The following is a 22,401-nucleotide window of genomic DNA, read 5'->3' as shown; positions in this document are numbered from 1 at the left end:
TGTTTACACAATAAATAGTGAAGCCCTGACATTAAGACAAACAACATCACAATAGATGTGACATGTATAAGAGATGCCAAAAGAACTACAATTTGCATGCAGAAGTAGTAAAGCAAGCATTGCTTGCATACACAGTTACAATCAAAGGGGCATATTTATACTCTGTTTGAGACAAATTTGCGTCATTGTTTTTAAACAAATTCGGCACAAACTTAACTCCATATTTATATTTTGATGCTAGACCTGTCTAAAGTCAAAATATTGTAGTTTGCACTATTTTTTGGATGCATGTACCCACCTTGCATCAATGAGATGCAAGGTAAGCGTTCCCATAAAAAAAAAAGATGCTATTCCCGTAGTGCCACATTTACCCCCATGCTAAAATGATGCACGGGTGGGAGGCGGGCCCAAATAATGACATTAAGTTTGCTTAGCGCCATTATTTCGCTTTTTTTTAAAAGTGCCATTAGGACCCTAACAAGGGGCCCTGGCATGGCATTGGGTGCAATGGCCATGCCCTGGGGACACTGGTCCCCTGTGCTGGTCATTGGGTTGGTGGGCAAGACTCCTGTCTTTTCTAAGACAGGAGTCATGTTTTAGGATGGCATTTTTTTTGCCGCTAGCCAGCCTAACATCATTTTTTGACCCACAACCTCTATTCCCATACTGGCACCCCCACCTGGCTATAATTATTGTTGACGCTAGCCCAAGCAAGCCAGTGTTAAACCTTTTGATGCAAAACTGCATTAGCGCAGTTTTGCACCAAAAAGTTTAAATATGCCCCAAAGTTTCGAACAAGAGCAGCACAAGCACAAATAGATCCCAGTCATTATCAGCAAAATAACAAATAGTACAAGTGCTGCATGAGCAGAAAAAGACACTGAACAACCCAAAAAAGGCCCTGCAATTGTGCCCAAAGTTTGTGCTGCTACACATTATCTTAATAGCAATGCATGTCATACATGTAAGGTGTTGTTAATGCAGTTTTGTTATTTTATAGATATGGAGTTCCTTCTATTGATCCCAAAATATTATCCAATCATAACATTGTGGTCAAAATATGGTGCCTACTAAAACACTGTGGGCAAAATTATCGGAGGTAAGTATATCATTTTTAGTTTGTTACAATAATATTGAAGTTCAGAATATTTTTTACTATAATATTTTTTTATTAAGATTTTCATTGTATTGTGTTCTGATGTTATGTCTTTATTTACATTATTGTGAAATTACTTTTACATTCATTTCAAATAATATTATAGGAATGCATAATTTATCAGGTTGTTTGGTTTATCGGGGGACTTGGTGGGTAGTTTATTTAGGTAAACTATAAACTTACTAGGGCTAATTGATGTAAATGTTAATTTTTCAATTTTTAATTGTAATTTATTTGTTATATATTTACTACTCTTCAATATATTCTTAAGTTTATTTTTGAGTTTTGGGTTTCATTAGGGGATTAGGTGAGTAGTGTTTTAAGTTAAATACATATTCACTGATGTAATTTAATATATTATGCTAACTTGTAAATGGAAAGTTGATACTTTATACGTTTAATTATTTGTAAATTACATAATTATTTGTTTACATTTTTTTATTTTTAAATCACTTTGTTAAAACGTTCACAATGTGGGTTCTATTGAGGATTCAGCTGCAGTGTTTTTTTTTTTTTTGTGTTGTATTTTTTTATTGTTAATTGCATCATATTAAATAGTATAGTGAACAGTCTGTTAACCTAAGCCATTTCTGTTTCCAATCAGGTTTTCTCATAGGGAAGACAACAAGTACAGTTTTACATTCTGTGAGTCATTATCAATACACATGTCTGTTTTTTCTAGGCATTATACATGTACAATTGTTATTTTATATCTCTCTTGTCTATTGCTATGCCATTTGCCATAGTTGCGGCTTTTTTCTTATAATAATGCATATACAATCAGAGATATGTTAAATGATTCAATGAAACCAACTTATAAAAGAGGAGGGAGAGAACAAAAAAAACAAGGATCCATTTGCTCCATGATGTCCTCGTTATACAATTCTACTGTAATAACAGTCGGGGTCAATACTAACCAGGTGTCCCATTTGCCATCTCCTTGAGTCTTCCAGGAATATGCTGCTAGTCATTTAAAGAGTGTGAGTTGCAGTGTTTATTTTAAAGTATATAATATTTTTTGCTAATCCTTTGATATATTTGTATTTTTAAAGATATGTTTACATGTTTAATAATGTAGGGATCGTCTATTTATTTATTTATTTTTAGGGTCTCGGGGTGGGTAGATTGTGGGATAACATGGGTATCTTTACAGTAAAGACTAATTAATAAATAATAATGAATTAAAAACAAATACAATTTTAAAATGGTCTTTTTTTCTTTTATTGCCTAATTGAATCAACTGTCAAAATAATTTCAATTTTTTTAGGTTTGTACATTCTTTTAGGGGCTTCAGGCATAGTTTTATTTTGAAATAATTAATATTTACATTTGAAAACATTATGCAAAATTCTAATATATTTGTCAATGTTACATAATTATTTCAATGAGTCATTCAAATTATAATTCCTATAATTTGAATATAGGTTTCTTGAAGTTCTTATTTAAAATGTATGGTTTAAACTTCAATAGATGGTTACATTATTTGGGACAGTTTTCACTTTTAATAATGAATAATAAATTGTATCATATTTTGGGGTTTATTCATTTTAAATGTTCATTTCAAGTTTATCTCTATATTTATTTTCTAAAAAGGGAAAATGAATTAATTAAAATGATTATATATTTAATTCTTATTTTTTAAGATTTAATTGAAATTATTAGAGTGTTTAAAATAATAATGTCTTTCATATATATTGTCGGTCACTGGAATTAGTATATGAAATTTAAACCTTCAAATATATGTATTTTCCCCAGTGTCTGTTATGTTGGATTTAGCATGGTAATTAGGACCCCCCAATTGTATACTGTTTACCCAATATTTGTTGGACTGGAGTTGGAATAGTAACTCTTAACCTCACCCCTTTTGTGCACTGTCCCTGCTATTTGTTTGACTGGAGGCAGATTAGCAAATTTGACCCTCACCAAAACTTTTCTCTTTCCCCAATATTCTTTAATGGGGTAAGAAAGTAAATATTACTCGCTGAGCCCCAATATCTGCATGTTTCCTAATGATTTTTAGGCTAGATTTCATAAGGTAAATGGCAAATCTGCTATCCCCTACAGTATGCACTTTCCCCAATGTTTGCTGGTTTGGAGTTAGGTTGGTAAATGTGACACATTTGCCACAATGTGTACACTTGCTCCAGTGTTTGCTAGATTGGAGTTAAGATAGGAAATCTGATAAAAGAATACACCTTCCCCAGTGTCTTTTGTACTGGAGTTAGAATAGGAAATCTGCCCCCCACAATGTTTGCACTTTAAACAATATTTATTGGACTAAATTTAGCATTGTAAATCTGAACGATCTAATGTAAATACTTTCTCTAATATTTGCTTCACTGAAGTTAGAATAGTACTTTTAACAACCAAACCCGTAATAGACACTTTCCCCTAATTTTATCGGGATTGATAAAGAATAATGACTATGCTCACCCACCTATCTCTTTATTCACTTTACCCAGTGTTTGTTAGATTACAGTTGTAATACTAAATCTGACCAGTCCCAAAGAATGCACTTTCCTCACTTTTGACTGGAGCTATAATATTAATAAACATAATACCCCTTCCCATTTCCCAAAAATAAATTTCCCTAAATGTTGGTTAGACTGCTATTAGATTAGTAACCATGATCACCCTCCCACACCCCAAATGTATGTATTTTCACAGAAAATTAATCTTTCAATTTAGCAAACATGCACCACACCCCAATGTGTACATTATTTTCAATATTTGTAAGATTGAAGTTTCAATAGAGTATATTAATTATTTACAATTTGTCTGTTTTTATTGATTTTGTGCATGTTACATTTAAATGTAAATTTTTTAACATTTGTTTATTTTGGTTTATTTTTATGCTTTCATTTCTTTCACTATATTATTTTTTATGACGTATAAAGGATAATTTTTTGTTAACTGTTTCAAACATTATGCAATGGTTTAATAAATTAAAAATGTATATATATATTTTAATTTTTGTATTTTCAATTAGTAGTAATATATGTTTGCAGTGTTCTTTTGTATATACATTTACAACATTACATTTCTGATTTAACATTTATTTTATTTGCATTAAAATATTATTGTGATATTTATATTAGGATTACATATATCTCTGTTATAAACATTTTAAGTTTTATGTATTTTAAAAGTAGCAATTAAAATGTATATATTGCTTTTTAAGGTTATATTTTTTTTTTAATGTAATGCTTTTTATAAAAATATTTTATATTTAAACAATGTTATTTCCAATTAAATGGATATACTTATCAATAAATATCAATATTTAGGACAATTATATCTTTGCAGTTGATGTTCTTGTAATTCACATTATGTGTATGTAAAGGTGAAATTTTGGTTTTCATTATTATGACAAATATGCTTTAGTACCACAATATTTTCAAGCCCTCTAGAGATGTAAGTACCAGGACCACTTTATAGAAGTTTGCAGGAAACATAACCAGCAAAAACACAAAGGGCCTAATTAGGAGTTTGGCGGATGGGAAGACCCAGACAACCTAGCGGGAAAGTGCCGGCAGCATTGCCGCCGGCTTGATTATGAGCTGGAGGCAATGCTGTCGCCTGCAGGGTACACCCTTGCAATGTCCACTGTCTGCAGAGCAGACAGTGAACGTTGTGAGGGTGCTGGACAGGGGAACCCCTGCACAGCCCTTGCTAAGTGCATTGGCAGTGCAGGAGCCCCCCTGTTACCCCCTTCATCTGTTCTCCACCAGCCTTTTTATGACGGTTAAACCACCATGAAAAGGCTGGCAGAGAACTAGGTCATAATCAGCAGGGACGCCCTCGCTGATTCAACCTTCGCTACCGTCAGCCCGTTGGGATCACTGATCTCTGAGGAGACAGCGGTACCCTGGTGGTCTGACCACCAGGGTCTTAATATGGCAGTCGGACTGCCACAGCAGTGGTGGGACTGACCGCCACCACAAGGCTGGCAGTCTCAAGATCACCAGCCTCGAAATGAGATCCAAAGTGTTGTGCTCTCCATGCAATCTGGTACTGCAAATAAGAGTCCAAACTTGCACATGACTACATCTCAAATACAAGGTTAATGGTAGCACTCTTCAAAAGAAGATGATGCACATTTACAAAGGGGCATGCTACATGTAAATGAGGCAATCCATGTGGTAGTGCAACAAATACTCATTATGCAAATATGCACAAATGTGAAAGATCCTCTGAGCAATGAGCTGAATTTACACCACAGCTGGCTTGATCAAATGAGACAGAGACAATACAAATAGCAGGCTGGTAAGGTTGACTGTCTTTAGGAGTAGATGTACTGACACATCGTAAAAGCCTCTGCCTTAAAAATAGTATTGCTGTAAATACATCATTCACTAGTACAGGCAAATAATATTCCTGGATACTGTGATTGACTCAAAACATATGTGAAAAATCTGTTTGCACCTTTTTGTAGTATCTGCACCCTTCAGGATAGAGAATCTAACACCTAAGCAATATTTTACTGCATAATCATTCCTAAACATCACTAAAGCAGTGTCTGCTTGTAAGGATGAGATCATCCAACAGTGTAGGCTGCAGGGGCAGTAATACATATAGGAGCTTATCTGCAAGAAAGTGGCGCATCGGTCTTGATGCACAACTTTTCTTGCGTGCCCCTACCGCCACATAATGACACCATGGTTGCGCCGTATTTACAATACGGCACACCATGGCAGTCGTTAGGACAATAGCGCAAAAAATGTTGGTGCTATTGTGACACTTTGCAGGATTAGTGCCAAAGATTATGAAGCTAACCCTACAAAGTAAGGGGAGGCCCACTGAAAACAATGAGAGTGTCATTTTAACGCCTGCCTTAGGCAGGTGTTAAAAATTACACTAAAAATGTCACAGTGAAAGCTTGTAAATTTCACTGCGGCATTTTTACGGGCCTCCTAATGGGGGAACACCCCCTTTGCATACATTGTGCCTGGTGCAGGCATCATGTGGCGCAAGGGGTTACAATGTGGTGCGATGCATGCATTGCGCCACTTTGTAAATATGGCGTGACGCAAAGGCTACCTTAACACCACATTAGCATAAAAGAATGATGCTAATGTGACGCAAGGTGGCGCAAAGGGCTTCTAGAAATGCCCCATTGTGTCCTTGGGGAACAAAAGGTGAGTGTTCTCATTTTAAGTGCATTATGTAAAAAAGTGCAGCTGCTTCAAACAGCTGATCTGCTTTTCACTAACATACTCCTCCCAGGAAGTTTCCCTAGGGGAAGCACATTGTATGTAATAGGGCACACTGCCCATTCGAGCTAGTAAACTTAAGGGTGGAACCCCTCTTGACCTCTTCAGACTAAGCCATGGCTGGTGGCAATTAAGTGTTATTATTGGTGTGCCTAAGTGAACCCATAGGATCTGTCCACTATTGCATTAAGGATGATTCTTGAAACGTCACTTGCAGCCATTTCTAGAGGACCTTTCACAGACAACACTGTTGATGAAGTGTGCCAAAGTGCTTTATACACATTACTGGTATGCCTAGATTACAATTGCAATACTTGTTTGTGAACATTTAGCATAATTCAAACATGGTGTTTGCAAGAATGAGGATGGGTGTTGCACACAGATGACAACATAACCCCAACTTCTCCCCCCTCTTCCTTTGTTTCAGCCTGCCTGGAGGGAATACACACGGTTTCCAGCCAAAGATGTCCACTGGTGTCAATCTGAGCTCTCGATCGTAGACAGAAGTTCCAGCTAGCACAGTCTACTCTCTGAGGAGGGGAACCTGGTCTGAGACTCATTGCTTGGAGATTTAAATTTGTAGAGATTAACTGGAAAGTGATTGGGATTTGGATTTCAACCACCTGCTTAACTTTGCATTTAAAACTGAGAGCTGTGCTATATCTCAATTAACATCTTTTGAACTTTAGAATTGCATGGATCACTGTTGAAATGATAGAGGCATATGGTGGAGCAGGCATGCTGCTCACTTCCTCTTGGCTATAAATAAGCTAAAGCTAGAAACGAATAGTTCTGCTCTGCTATATGTAGCCTACTCCTGCTCTACCTCCCACCTCTTACCACAATAAACATTCTGACTGCTGAAAATTCCGGCTCATGAGAACCAGATGTTCACACCCAAGGGAAATTGAAACAACGGTGAATTAGTTCAGAATGCACACCCTCTCTGAACCAACATAACCTTTTTTTTATCAAATCCACCTGCTCCTTACCTGCTGTGTGCAGTGGCAGGAGCCAGCTAGTCCTATCAAGAGACATTTCTTGTCCACTTTGACCCCCTGTTGTGGTCAGACTGTTGCAACAGCTTGTCTCACAACATATTAATATCTGTGTACCTCAACCCTGACCCTGAGTATGTTTACTCACTCTGAGACTCTGTACCCTTGCTTTGAAGTACTCTTGTCACTGTTGGTACCATTGTGTTTTCTTTGTGTTGCTTAATTAAACTGTTTACAATCATTTCTGTTTGAGAACATCATTTAAATTGGAAATGCTATTTATGTAACCCTGTAATACAGAATCCATACTGCCTGCATTTCTTTTACAATCTTTCCATTCTCTGTATTTTCTTGCATTGACAAAAATAGATTTTCATGAACGTCAAAACTGATCATGAATCTTGTATAGTGTATAACCAAGGGGCCTTGTTACAGTCTTGATTTATGTGCACATCTGCTCCAATTGTTTCCAGTATCCCCACTAGAGATTGACATTCTCCTACTTGGACCAGTAGCTCATTCTAACATTGTGTAGTGGACCATATGTTGTACTTTTCATTGATTTGAGTCAGTTTATAACGTAAATATAATATATGTGGCATTATGAAAACGTTTGAGTGCACACAACCCTTGAACGAATATGTATACTTTAGTGAAAATTTCGTACCTGCATTGCCCTGTGTTGTACCATCTCTTGGGTTAAGCCTGGACTGCTCACCGACAGCTACGCAAATAGTCTAGGACACTTTTGTGAAATGTGCATTTTTATTGTGATTGCTCAGAGAAAATAAACTCTCTCCTTTAGAAAACCCTGTATTCCCTGTACGTACCATTCTAGGAAACTCTGTCCAACACTGCCAGTTTGTTATGAGAAAAAGATAGGCACAAAACATTATCTCAATAAACATTATTAATCTTAGGCTAGTAGATAACTGTCTTTGCCACCTAATCAATCATACCTTATAAGCTGTGTAAACTCCTGTTTTGATTACACACACAGCTGAATTTGATCAGCTGTCTAAAATTCCTGGTCAGTGGGAATAGATGATTTAGGTGGAATCCATACAAACCATTAGGCATTTGGTTTTAGAATGGTTTACTTAAGCCAGTAATAGCTCTAATACTTACAGTTTTGGTTGGTGCCCTCCAAGGATTTCATTTGTGAGACGTGTGTTGTCAGCATTATTTAAAAGGACAACACTAGAAGAGATAATAATTTTGACCAGTTGTATTGAATAATTATTAAACGTTAGAGGGGACATCATCTTTTCCCTTATCATTCTTTCCATTTGTTCTTCTTTCCTCTTCCTTTTTATCGTACAGGGTAAATTGAATTTATATCTATGTTTACATTGTATGATGCCAAATGCATACATATATTTATATATATATATATGTATATATATATATATATATATATATAAATATATATATACACACACACACACATACATTCATAAGTAAGGAATGTCAAATAAGCTGTGATTTTTGCTTGATTGATTTAAAAGATCTATCCCTTTAAAGCTAAATCTCTGAACCCATACTGGAGGGTTCTGTGTATGTCTAGAAAAAGCTATGCAAGGTACAACAGAGGTGGGAATGGTGCAGTGAGTGGGAGTTAGGACAGCCTTGAATTCTAGTAAAGGTGTTTGGGACACAGGAATGATAACCAATTATGACAGATGAGATGCAATTTAGAGCATTAACCATCTGAATGTTTTTTTTCTGAAATATGATCCGAGCGCTTATCACAAAGCATATGTGATAGTCTAGATTTGGTGTCCTTAAAGTAATATGAGGATCCACCTTAGTTGTTTCTGTGGAGCTAAGGATTAAACAATCACCTTGGTGTAATATTGCGTTCATGAAATAATTTTTTACATTTTATAGTACCCGAGGAGAGAATAAAAACTGTGTGCCATTTCCTGTCTAGTTTATGTTTTATTTTTACTGATGACAACTGGAAATTAAACCATTTGCACATCCAATAGTTATTTGCGTAGAAATTAGGACCTGTTAGTTTTTGGAAACGGACCTTGTCAAATTGTCCAGTAATTCTGTAACAGCAAAGGAGTCTGGATGCAAACAGGTTCACGATCCAATGCTTTGAAGGTCAATTCTTAAATGACTTTTATTTCCTTGACTGGGAACTGTGGAAGTACATTGGTACAGTTTGAAGGTTTTTCAAAGGTAAGAGAATGCCTTCAGTTACAAAGCACACATTGATAGTGCTTCAACAGTAGTAATCAAGGCCTTCTAGGATGTGGTCCATACATATTTTATGGAATCTATTCATGAAATGTGAGGTAGCAAAAAGGCAAGTTTGTCTAATTCAAGGGTCTCCAACATTTTCTGTAGTGAGAGATACTTTGGATCAGTAAAATGAATTTGAGCTACTGCAGGCTAAGCAACGTGTGCATTGTTAACAGATACCCCCACGCCCAGCTTAATTGACTTTAAGTCTAATGTTCATAGAGCCAGATACTATGGTTTGAGCAAAATACTTTGACTAGGGGCACTATGATAGTGTTGCCATGTGTGCCAGTGAGAGCATGGTCCCTGGTGATGTATGAACATGTGGGCTTATGAATGGGATATATGTGTACAGGTGATTGGGAGACTGTGTTGTAAGTACCAGCGGCACCTGACATACAAATATACAAACAACAGGTGTCTTGCTCCCAGTAGTCTGTAGACATGGTGCCATATTTATAACAGAAAATTACACTTGTTTAACTGGAAGGAATTAAAGTTCAAGAAACATGTTTCATAAAAAATTAAAGCTTAGTGCCGTATTTATAGGCCCCTAGTGCCACAGGAGTGTCACTTTCAGTGACGCTCCTGTGGCTCTAAGCATAGCGCCATATTTACAAGGTGGTGTTAAGCCACTTTTTGTGGCTTAACGCCACCTTGTAAATACGGCCCCTTCCCACACAGCACTGTGCATGGAAGGGGTGTTCAATGGGTGTTGCTATGGGCGTGCCACAGCAAAACCCATTACATTTTTACGCTGCCACAGATTTATGAAATCTCGTAAACCTGAGGCAGTGCCATAATCTAATGCCACCCCCTGGGGTGGCATTAGCAGGGCGCAACGAGGAGGAATACTTTTATTCCTCCTCGTTTTTAGCTTTTTCTATGCGTGCTGCATTCTGCCGCAGGCATAGAAAAAGCAAAATGCCAGAAATTATTGTTTATGTGCGGGAAGGTGTCCCTTCCCGCACATAAACAATCACACCCCTCAACACAGACATCCTTGCAGCATGTGCAAGGATGCCTGCATTGGCGCTGGCAGCTAAGTTTAGCACCAGCATAGGGGAAACGCAGGAGTGCGCCATATTCCCTTAAATACAGCGTATCCCTTCATTTCTAAAGAGACGCAATGCAGTTCTGCCAGTTTTGGCGCAGCACCACGCTGCACGACGTTTTAAAAAATCCTGCCCTTAATTGGCTTAAATACAATTGGTGAAAGATATTAGGACAGTGCTTCATAGAAAACGTTTCCTTCCCTTTAAATTTCTACAAGTTAAAAAATGACTATTTTTCAGTTACAATTATGGCACAGTGTGTACTGGCCATTGGGAGCAAAAGGCCTGCTGCTTGTATATGTGTCACTTTAAAATGAGAGAAAATTAAAATGAAGGATTAATCATTCAGGGAACTTTTCATTTTCATTTTCTCCCTTTGAAAAGCATTCAGAAACATAATTTTGTTCTCACACTCCAATATTGAGTGAAAAGCTCTTTTATTTAAGAGGTAAATACTTCAGTGCTTCAGTTCTTCACCTAAGTACCACAGCCTGATCCATAAATCTGATTGAGCACAGCTCATTATCAGGCTTTGCTGTCTGCATCCTGATGATAATAATGTAAAGTAAGCACAGCCTTCCATTAACTTAGAAAAGAAAAATGTGACCCTCTCCTTTGCTTATTTAAAAGTGAACTCAAGGCAAGCTACTCTGAAGGTGTCTGGGAGCTACTGATACCTCATGATTGACTAGTTGGTGACACCTGGTCTAATCCTTCTACACATTAAAGCTGCCTGGCAAATTGTGAATGTGTCAAGCTAGGTTTCTTGCTCGTGTCAACTAAGTGGTGGATCAAGGCTAGGGTGGTAAAACATCAAAGGAAACACAAAGGAATGTAAAGTGATCAAGAAACAATAAACATTCATTTTTTATAAGTTTTGATCATTTCAGTGCATGCCTAGTGTCAACTAAAGTTTACTAACACACTTCAGCTTTCAGCTTCGAGAAAATATTTATAAATAAAAGTACACTGTATCATAGTCAAGGATCAGATGTGGTGTTATATTCTTTGATTTCATTAATGGGAAGTGTCAGAGAAATGTGATTCTACTTCCTTAACTTCTAGGATTTAGTAATATGATACCAATAATGTATGCAGCTTTTAAATGAATGAAAATGTAATTAGAAATGAAGCCTAAATTGTGCTAAAAATACTAAAAGTAACTTGGTAAAAGAATTAGAACAATAATCATAATTTCTTGTACAACTTTCGAGAGTACGTAATTATCGTGTGAACAAATTAGAATTGGATTATGACAGAGAGAGGCTATGGATAGGGGACCATGATCTTAACAGGAGGATATATGGTTATAATGGAATATTATCCTAATTTATGAACTACCGATTTTACCAAAGACCTACGTAGAACTGCATATGTTTTCTTATGCATAAAGAGACACAAAAAGTCAGTACCATTTGCGTCCCTAAATTTGACTATGCAATATTAAACTGTCGAGTGAATAGGAGACAATGCTTAAAGTAACTAAAGAGGACGTAGATTGTCTAATTGGGTTACGTATGTATGTGATTTTAGTAAAACCATAATGGTTATGGAAGGCGCATAATCTCTCCCACTTGGTCCTTCACTGCGTAGGTTCCACAAGCAGACATATCCATCATGTTCACGCTGCATAAAGTATTTTAGTACACAAATTCACAGACAAAAAATGTCGATCCTATTCCGTTGTGAAATGGTTCTATTTTAGTTTTCATATTGTAGGAAAGTCCTTTTTTTTTGCCTGATCACCCCCACTCTTTTTGGATAGGTACTGGTGGTTACTGACTCTTGGCTGTGCCCTGGGTACTGCTTACCAGTCCCAGGGCCAGTGCTCTGTGTAAAATGGATATGCAAATTAGGCTAATTATAATTGGCTAAGTGAACCTACCTATAAGTCCCTAGTATATGGTAGGGCATGTAGGTTTAGGGACCACAGCATAGGTGGTGCACACCTAGGTGCACTGCTGAGGGGCCCAGTGTCATTTTAAAAGCAAGCCTGCCTTGCTGGCTGCTTTTAAATTAAAGTTATATGCAAATTCGACTTTGGAATTAAAGGTACTTCCAAAGTCTTAAACTACCTTATTTTTACATATAAGTCACCCCTAAGGTGTGCCCTGTGTGCCCCTAGGGCTGGGTGCCATGTAACTATAAGCAGGGACTTTATAAAAATAGATTTATAAGCCCTGGTGAGGTAAAAACAGCCAAATTCGTTTTTCCCTCATTGAAGTAAATGGCCTTCATAGGCTAGAATGGGCAGACTTTATTTTAAATTTTAAAGTCTCCTTAAATGTTACATACCAAGAATTTGGTATCAAATTGATTGTTGTAATAAATCCCACAACTTCCAGTTGTGGGATTTAATATAACTTGTCCAGGTAAAAAGTTTAGACTTTACCTAAAAAGTTGCCAATTTCAGCTCTGCATTGTTTTTGCTGCTGTGCTCTGATTGGCCAGCCTGCAGCAGCTTCTGCCAGGCTACTTTAATGAGGTGTGAAGTGGCCTGGCTTCACACAAAGGAATGTGCTTGGGGGAGAGAATCTCCCCTCAGCAGATGGTGAGGCAGGAAGGGGGAGGGCTGCCAAACTGGTCTTCAAAGGCAGAGAAGGACATCTGGAGCACCCAGCAACACCCCCACATCCTGCAACCCCAGACAGCTAGGTGCCCCCTTGATTAGATTAGGAGAGGGCAGGAGAGGGGTGTGTTTATGATTTTTAGCCACACCAGTGGGTGGGCTCAGCCAGATGTAACCTCCAAAAATCAGATTCATCCATGTTGGATTTTTAGAGACTGTTGCCTTCTGGGATGGATTTTTGCCACACTTCCCAGGAAGTGGTCATCACAGGGGGACAACCCTGTCCCTGATTGGAGAACCAGGGCCCCCCTGCTTTTCACCCAGGAGCAAGGATAAAACTGGCAGACCTGCCCCCACACCTCAGATCCCCACCAAATTTCAAGAAGAAGGAACTACAAGGAGAAGAAGGACTGCCCTGCTGGACCACTGGCCTGCACCTGGACCCTGCACTCAGAAAGACTGCACCAGCTGCACACTTGGGCTTCACCACAAGAAGGACTTTGCCTGGCTTCAACTGGTTCAAGGAGGGACTCCCTGTTTGCTACAGGTGAAAAATTGCTATCCAGAGTCCCCTGCACCAACTCCTGAAAAAGTGACCAGCTGAACACTGTCCAGTGGCCAAAAAGGAGTTTGCGCCAGGTGCATTCTGGGAGTTGAAGTCCGCACTTCCCAAGGACCATCACAGAACTTCTGGACCCTTGGGGTGAGCTGTGGACCCCAAAAGAACCTTAAAAGAACATCTGGGTGAAACCCCAGAAGTTTGGAAAAGATTGGAGAATTTTTGAAAAAAAGCTCCATAAAGTGTCCGACCCGACGCGGAAATTCTAGCCGGCTTGCCTCAACCGCGACCCGGCCTGACTTCGTGGTTCGTCCCGGTAAAGAAAAACATTAAAAAAAAAGACTAAGTCCGAAGGTAAAAAGTTGACCGGGACCTCCCAGCCATCGTATCCGAGAAGGGCTCCACGGACGTCGGATCAAGATCCAGGTTTACCCCGGTCGAAGGATTTTCATCTCGAAAAAACGACTAAGTCCGAAGGTAAAAATCACCACCGAGGAAACCGACTTCGCGTATCCGGACAAGGGCTCCAGGAGGTCGGATTCAACTGGCAGGTTCGTCCCGGGGAAGAAAAACATCAAAAAAGAGACTAAGTCAGAAGGTAACTTTTTAACCGAGGCCTCCCGCGACTTGTAGCCGAGCAGAGCTCCATCGCGGTCGGCCTGAAAGTTTGACTTTGCCCCGGTCCTGGTGCAACCAGATGACCCGATTGGCGCTTTTTGTTTCTAAGCGCTAGAAAATAATAATACTTTAAAAATTCATATCTCCGGTTCCCCTGAACCGATTTTAATCGTTTTTGTGTCATTTTAAAGATAAAAATATAAGCTATTTTTATAAATTGGTTTTGGATTTTTAAACTGTTTCCTGTGTTTTATTTAATTACTGTTTTGTGATATTTGAATGCTTTACACTTTGTCTCCTAAGTTAAGCCTTGACGCTCGTTGCCAAGCTACCAAGGGTTGAGCTGGGATTAATTTACTGAGACCTAACTGTACCTATGTGGAGGTTAGTGGCTTGTTGCTAGGTGTAGGTACCTACCTGCCCTACCAATAACCCATTTTCCAACATAATTGGAAGCAGCGAAGGGATCCTGTACTTGTGTTCAATATCACGTTACAGTTTTAGGTAAAATAAATTTAAAATCCTTTAAATTATCCTAGTGCAAAAATTGTTTTTAAATTTTTAATTTGGATTAATTTCAATTATTGAATTTTTGTAATTTTTCTAAATTCTTGTTTCCAATTTTTGCAAAAAGTTTTTGTTGACACAAAACTAGGGAACCATGGAGCTTGATCTGGCTAGCCTACCCACACTGACAGTAGTCCAGCTTAGGGGGTTGTGTATTGAAAGAGGGTTGCCTGCAACCACTAATCTCAGGAAGGAAATCCTGATTAAATCCCTGACAGCATGGGCTGAGGCCCAAGAGGTAGAGACAGAGGAAGCTCCAGAGGAGGAAGAAAAAGGGGAAGATGCTAGCTCTAACCTTTCAGGGGAGGGAAGGCATCAGACCCCAAGTGAGGAAGAGGAGGAACGGTCCTCAGTGGATACAGTCACTAGGACCAGACCCAAAGCTAGTGGTAGGAAGGGGGTCCTTTCAGGGGGAGAGAACCCATCCATCAGAGAAAGAGAGCTGGAAGCCCAGCTAGCCTACATAGCTTTGGAAGCAGATAAGCTTGCCCTAGAAAAGAAAAAGTGGGCAAGCAAAGAAAAAAAAGATGGAGGCAGCGAGAAAGAAACTGAGGTGTCCCTGGGTGGGGGTTTTGCCCCCAGATTACCCAAAGGGGTGGTTCCTGCCTATGTAGAGGGGGATGACATAGATAAGTGGCTGGGGGCCTTTGAGAGGGCCCTCCAGATGAGGAAAGTCAAGCCTCAGTACTGGGGTTCACTCCTTTGGGAGTTAGTTCCCAACTCTGGGAGGGATAGGCTCCTAACCATGAGTGGGGAGGATGCAGACTCATACCCCAGTATGAAGAGTTGCTTGACTAAAAAGTTTGGTCTAACCCCAGAGCAGTATAGGCTTAAGATTAGGGACACCCAAAAGACAAGCACCCAGTCCTGGGTGGACTTTGTGGACATTTCAGTAAAAGCACTGGAGGGCTGGATACAGGGCAACAGGGTAAGTACCTTTGAGGGGCTGTACAATTTGATTATGAGGGAGCAGCTTCTAACTAATTGTGTCCAAGAGAGGCTCCGCCAGTATCTAGTAGACTCTAGGTTGACCAACCCCAGAGAGCTGGGGGAGGCAGCAGATGACTGGTTAAGAACTAGGGTTAACCAGAAACCCCCAGGGGGTGATCAGAAAAAGGGAGGACATGGTTCTTCTCAGGAGAAGAACCAGGGGAAAGATGACAAAAAACCCAAAGAGTCCTCACAAGAGTCCCCAAAAACTTCTCAGGGAGGGGGAACCCCGAGCCAATTCATTTTTAAAGGGAAAGGGTATCAGGGAAAGAATTATGATCCTGCTAAAGCAGGAAAGTTTCAGGAGCTTGCTAAGGCCGGCAAGTGTTTTGACTGTCATCAGCCAGGACATAAAAGAGGAGATGCTATCTGCTCCAAGAAGCCCCCCACTGGTGGGCAATCCCAGGGGATTGCTAGTGTAGGGTTGGGGGTGGAAGTTGGCCCAGGGGTGGAATCAGGGTACACTGAGGTCACCTTAGTATCCGTGGGTGGGGTGGACATTGCAACTATGGCCACCTTACCTCCCATCATGGAGAGGTATAGGCAGAGGCCTAAAGTCAATGGGACTGAAGTGGAAGCTCTGAGAGATACAGGAGCCAGTGTGACAATGGTCGCAGAAAAGCTAGTTTCTCCAGAGCAGGTCTTACCTGGTGTCTTCCACCAGGTGACTTATGCAGATACCAGAACCAAACTCCATCCCATGGCTATGGTGAGTCTGGAATGGGGAGGTGTGACTGGCCCTAAAAAAGTAGCTGTAGCTCCTGCCCTCCCAGTAGAGTGTCTACTGGGGAATGATCTTGAAGCATCTGAGTGGTCAGAAGTGGAAAGAAGGGTCCATGCACAGATGCTGGACCTCCCTGAATGGGTGTGTGCTGTGACCAGGTCACAGGCGGCACAACAGGGGAATGCTGGACACTTGGACCCTGGAACAATGGGCCAAGCCTCCAAGGAAAAGAGAAAAGGCACTGGGTCTGGCTTGCCAGCCCCAACAAGTACAGAGGGTCAGGAAGAATCCAACCCTGAGGGGGAGGATCTGAACTCTGAGGGAGGGACACCTTCCCTGCAAACTCTGCCTGACTTGGCAGAACTGCAAGGGGCAGGTGGGCCCACCAGAGAAGATTTGTGCCAGGGACAAAGAGAGTGTCCCACTCTTGAGGGCCTGAGGCAGACTGCTGCCAGGCAAGAACAAGGGGATACCATTGGTACCCACAAAGTTTACTGGGAGGATGGAGTTCTCTACACTGAGGCAAGGGCCCTTAAAGAAGGGGCTACTAGGAGAGTAGTGGTCCCCCAAAAGTATAGAGAATTCCTCCTTACCTTAAGCCATGATATCCCCTTAGCTGGTCATTTGGGACAGACCAAGACCTGGAGCAGGCTGGTCAACCATTTTTATTGGCCCGAAATGTCAGAAAAAGTCAGGGAGTTTTGCAGCTCCTGTGTCACCTGTCAAGCCAGTGGCAAGACAGGGGGCAAGCCAAAGGCTCCCTTGATTCCACTGCCAGTGGTTGGGACTCCCTTTGAGAGGGTGGGGATTGACATTGTTGGTCCCCTAGACCCACCAACTGCTTCAGGTAACAGGTACATTGTGGTGGTAGTGGGCCATGCCACCAGGTACCCTGAGGCAATACCCCTCCGGACAGTCACTGCTCCCACAGTGGCTAGGGCCCTACTTGGTGTGTTCACCAGAGTGGGATTCCCAAAGGAGGTGGTCTCAGATAGGGGCACAAACTTTATGTCAGCCTATCTGAAAGCCATGTGGGAGGAGTGTGGTGTTACTTATAAGTTCAGCACACCCTACCATCCACAGACCAATGGTCTGGTGGAAAGATTCAATAAGACCCTGAAGGGCATGATCATGGGTTTGTCTGACAAACTCAGGAGGAGATGGGATGTCCTCCTCCCATGCCTGCTGTTTGCCTACAGGGAGGTGCCACAGAAGGGGGTTGGATTCAGCCCCTTTGAGTTACTGTTTGGGCACCCTGTAAGAGGCCCATTGTGCTTGGTGAGAGAGTCTTGGGAAAAGCCTCTCAAGGAATCCAAGGAGAATGTGCTGGATTATGTACTAGGCCTGCGGTCTCACATGGCTGAGTATATGAAGAAGGCAAGCAGAAACCGGGAGGCCAGTCAGGAGCTCATGAAGCTCTGGCATGATCAAAAGGCTACCATGCCTGAGTATCACCCAGGACAGCTGGTGTGGGTTTTGGAGCCCATGGCTCCTAGGGCACTACAGGCCAAATGGACTGGGCCCTATCCAATCCTAGAGAAAAAAGGTGAGGTCACCTACTTGGTGGACCTTGGCACCCCCAGGAATCCTCACAGGATCCTACATGTAAACAGGATGAAACCCCACCAGGACAGGGCAGACATGACCATGCTGATGGTCACTGATGAAGGGAAGGAGGAGGAGGGTGAACCTCTGCCAGACCTCCTGTCCTCAAAGGCAAAAGATGGGTCAGTGGAGGGAGTGGTACTCTCTCCCAAATTGACAGATCAGCAACAACAAGACTGGAAGCAAGTCTTGGGACAGTTTGCTAGTCTGTTCTCCCTGACCCCTGGACTCACCAATTGGTGTGTCCATGATGTTGACACTGGTGACAGCTTGCCTGTCAAGAACAAGCTGTACAGGCTGTCTGACCAGGTCAAGGCCAACATCAAAGCTGAAGTGGCTAAGATGTTGGACCTGAAGGTAATTGAGCCCTCTGATAGTCCTTGGTCCAGTCCAGTGGTACTGGTGCCCAAAGCTAATCCCCAAGGTGGGAAGAAAGAATTAAGATTCTGTGTGGACTAAAGAGGTCTAAATGCAGTCACTAGGACTGATGCTCACCCCATACCTAGAGCTGATGAGCTCATTGACAGGTTGGGGGCTGCCAAATTCCTGAGCACATTTGATCTGACCTCAGGATATTGGCAGATTGCCTTAAATCCAAGAGCTAAGGAGAGGTCAGCATTTTCCACACCAGAGGGCCACTTTCAGTTCAAGGTGATGCCCTTCGGGATGAAAAATGCTCCTGCCACCTTCCAACGGTTGGTGAATAGAGTCCTATCGGGGTTGGAATCTTTTAGTGCAGCTTATCTGGATGATATAGCTGTATTTAGTTCCACCTGGAGGGACCACCTGGTCCACCTGAAGGAAGTGCTTCAGGCCCTGCTTCAAGCAGGCCTGACTATCAAGGCAAGAAAGTGCCAGATAGGGCAAAGTTCTGTTGTGTACCTGGGCCACCTTGTTGGTGGAGGCCATGTACAACCTCTCCAGCCCAAGATCCAGACTATCCTGGATTGGGAGGCTCCAAAAACCCAGACTCAGGTCAGGGCCTTTCTTGGCCTGACTGGGTATTACAGGAGGTTTGTTCAAAATTTTGGGACCATAGTGGCCCCTCTAACTGAGCTTACCTCCAAGAAACAGCCCAAGAAGGTAATTTGGACCCTAGAGTGTCAAAAAGCTTTTGACACCCTAAAACAGGCTATGTGTTCAGCACCAGTGTTACTGGCCCCTGACTATAGCAAGGAATTTGTAGTGCAAACAGATGCTTCAGAGGAAGGGATTGGGGCAGTGTTAGCACAAGTTAATGAAGAGGGCCATGATCACCCAGTTGCCTTCATCAGCAGGCGACTACTCCCCAGAGAGAAAAAATGGAGTGCCATTGAGAGGGAGGACTTTGCTGTGGTTTGGTCCCTGAAGAAGTTGAGGCCTTACTTGTTTGGCACTCACTTCTGTGTACAAACTGACCACAGACCTCTCAGATGGTTGATGCAGATGAGGGGGGAGAACCCAAAACTGTTAAGGTGGTCCATTTCCCTACAGGGGATGGACTTCACAGTGGAGCACAGACCTGGGACTGCTCATGCCAATGCAGATGGCCTTTCCAGGTTTTTCCACTTAGCTGATGAGGACTACCAGGGTGTAGGTTAGTACCCATCACCTTTCATCTGGGGGGGGGCAGTGTAGGAAAGTCCTTTTTTTTTGCCTGATCACCCCCACTCTTTTTGGATAGGTACTGGTGGTTACTGACTCTTGGCTGTGCCCTGGGTACTGCTTACCAGTCCCAGGGCCAGTGCTCTGTGTAAAATGGATATGCAAATTAGGCTAATCATAATTGGCTAAGTTAACCTACCTATAAGTCCCTAGTATATGGTAGGGCATGTAGGTTTAGGGACCACAGCATAGGTGGTGCACACCTAGGTGCACTGCTAAGGTGCCCAGTGTCATTTTAAAAGCAAGCCTGCCTTGCTGGCTGCTTTTAAATTAAAGTTATATGCAAATTCGACTTTGGAATTAAAGGTACTTCCAAAGTCTTAAACTACCTTATTTTTACATATAAGTCACCCCTAAGGTGTGCCCTATGTGCCCCTAGGGCTGGGTGCCATGTAACTATAAGCAGGGACTTTATAAAAATAGATTTATAAGCCCTGGTGAGGTAAAAACAGCCAAATTCGTTTTTCCCTCATTTAAGTAAATGGCCTTCATAGGCTAGAATGGGCAGACTTTATTTTACATTTTAAAGTCTCCTTAAATGTTACATACCAAGAATTTGGTATCAAATTGATTGTTGTAATAAATCCCACAACTTCCAGTTGTTGGATTTAATATAACTTGTCCAGGTAAAAAGTTTAGACTTTACCTAAAAAGTTGCCAATTTCAGCTGTGCATTGTTTTTGCTGCTGTGCTCTGATTGGCCAGCCTGCAGCAGCTTCTGCCAGGCTACTTTAATGAGGTGTGAAGTGGCCTGGCTTCACCCAAAGGAATGTGCTTGGGGGAGAGAATCTCCCCTCAGCAGATGGTGAGGCAGGAAGGGGGAGGGCTGCCAAACTGGTCTTCAAAGGCAGAGAAGGACATCTGGAGCACCCAGCAACACCCCCACATCCTGCAACCCCAGACAGCTAGGTGCCCCCTTGATTAGATTAGGAGAGGGCAGGAGAGGGGTGTGTTTATGATTTTTAGCCACACCAGTGGGTGGGCTCAGCCAGATGTAACCTCCAAAAATCAGATTCATCCATGTTGGATTTTTAGAGACTGTTGCCTTCTGGGATGGATTTTTGCCACACTTCCCAGGAAGTGGTCATCACAGGGGGACGACCCTGTCCCTGATTGGAGAACCAGGGCCCCCCTGCTTTTCACCCAGGAGCAAGGATAAAACTGGCAGACCTGCCACCACACCTCAGATCCCCACCAAATTTCAAGAAGAAGGAACTACAAGGAGAAGAAGGACTGCCCTGCTGGACCCCTGGCCTGCACCTGGACCCTGCACTCAGAAAGACTGCACCAGCTGCACACTTGGGCTTCACCACAAGAAGGACTTTGCCTGGCTTCAACTGGTTCAAGGAGGGACTCCCTGTTTGCTACAGGTGAAAAATTGCTATCCAGAGTCCCCTGCACCAACTCCTGAAAAAGTGACCAGCTGACCACTGTCCAGTGGCCAAAAAGGAGTTTGCGCCAGGTGCATTCTGGGAGTTGAAGTCCGCACTTCCCAAGGACCATCACAGAACTTCTGGACCCTTGGGGTGAGCTGTGGACCCCAAAAGAACCTTAAAAGAACATCTGGGTGAAGCCCCAGAAGTTTGGAAAAGATTGGAGAATTTTTGAAAAAAAGCTCCATAAAGTGTCTGACCCGACGCGGAAATTCTAGCCGGCTTGCCTCAACCGCGACCCGGCCTGACTTCGTGGTTCGTCCCGGTAAAGAAAAACATCCAAAAAAAAGACTAAGTCCGAAGGTAAAAAGTTGACCGGGACCTCCCAGCCATCGTATCCGAGAAGGGCTCCACGGACGTCGGATCAAGATCCAGGTTTACCCCGGTCGAAGGATTTTCATCTCGAAAAAACGACTAAGTCCGAAGGTAAAAATCACCACCGAGGAAACCGACTTCGCGTATCCGGACAAGGGCTCCAGGAGGTCGGATTCAACTGGCAGGTTCGTCCCGGGGAAGAAAAACATCAAAAAAGAGACTAAGTCAGAAGGTAACTTTTTAACCGAGGCCTCCCGCGACTTGTAGCCGAGCAGGGCTCCATCGCGGTCGGCCTGAAAGTTTGACTTTGCCCCGGTCCTGGTGCAACCAGATGACCCGATTGGCGCTTTTTGTTTCTAAGCGCTAGAAAATAATAATACTTTAAAAATTCATATCTCCGGTTCCCCTGAACCGATTTTAATCTTTTTTGTGTCATTTTAAAGATAAAAATATAAGCTATGTTTATAAATTGGTTTTGGATTTTTAAACTGTTTCCTGTGTTTTATTTAATTACTGTTTTGTGATATTTGAATGCTTTACACTTTGTCTCCTAAGTTAAGCCTTGACGCTCGTTGCCAAGCTACCAAGGGTTGAGCTGGGATTAATTTACTGAGACCTAACTGTACCTATGTGGAGGTTAGTGGCTTGTTGCTAGGTGTATGTACCTACCTGCCCTACCAATAACCCATTTTCCAACACATA

General features: G+C 41.8%; 1 protein-coding gene across 2 annotated transcripts in view; it reads right to left on the bottom strand.

Annotated features, from left to right (window-relative positions):
- Positions 1–22,401, bottom strand: part of TMEM47 (transmembrane protein 47) — a 294,768-nt gene that overhangs the window by 110,297 nt on the left and 162,070 nt on the right. The window lies entirely within an intron of this gene.

Source organism: Pleurodeles waltl, chromosome 8 (assembly GCF_031143425.1).
Source record: "Pleurodeles waltl isolate 20211129_DDA chromosome 8, aPleWal1.hap1.20221129, whole genome shotgun sequence".
NCBI classification, from domain to species: Eukaryota; Metazoa; Chordata; class Amphibia; order Caudata; family Salamandridae; genus Pleurodeles; species Pleurodeles waltl.
Note: the sequence above shows the minus strand (reverse complement) of the source record. Positions and strands in the feature narration are given on the sequence as shown.